The sequence below is a fragment of the Arachis duranensis genome, chromosome 10 (assembly GCF_000817695.3).
Source record: "Arachis duranensis cultivar V14167 chromosome 10, aradu.V14167.gnm2.J7QH, whole genome shotgun sequence".
In the NCBI taxonomy this organism is placed as follows: Eukaryota; Viridiplantae; Streptophyta; class Magnoliopsida; order Fabales; family Fabaceae; genus Arachis; species Arachis duranensis.
The window spans coordinates 75,609,342-75,609,983 of record NC_029781.3 but is presented as its reverse complement, the minus strand read 5'-3'; positions in this window follow the sequence as shown (position 1 = coordinate 75,609,983).

Below are 642 nucleotides of genomic sequence, written 5' to 3'. Positions count from 1 at the left end.
TTGGCTCCAATGGCAGGAATGGAGATGCTTCTTCCATCAAACTTGGACGTTGGCTTTGTGAAGTCACCAAGCATTCTACTTGCATTATTATTATTTTCGGCTGCCATCTCCTTCTCTTGTTCGAAATTTTCTGAAAGGTTGCTTCTGGATTGTTGTAATTTAGCTTCTTTTAATTTTCTCTTCAGAATCCTTTCATGTTCTGGATCAATTTCAACAAGAGTGCCTTTATCCTTGTTCCTGCTCATATGAAAGAAAAGAAAACAAAAAAAGAAAGAGGAATCCTCTATGTCACAGTATAGAGATTCCTTTATGTTAGTAGAAAAAGAAAGGGGAGAAGAATGAAGAATAGTGGATTCGGATATTTAGATGGAGAGATGTGAAGAGAAGTGTTAGTAATTAAATAATTAAATAGAATAAGAAAAGAGAGGGGAAATTTCGAAAACAATTTTGAAAAAGGGGTTAGTAATTTTCGAAAATTAGAAATAAGATAAGATTAAAATTAAAATTTAAAACAAAAGAATTTTTGAAAAAGAGATGAGATATTTCGAAAATTAGAGAGGGAAAAGTAGTTAGGTGGTTTTGAAAAAGATAAGAAACAAACAAAAAGTCAAAGAGTTAGTTGAAAAAGATATTAAAATCAAA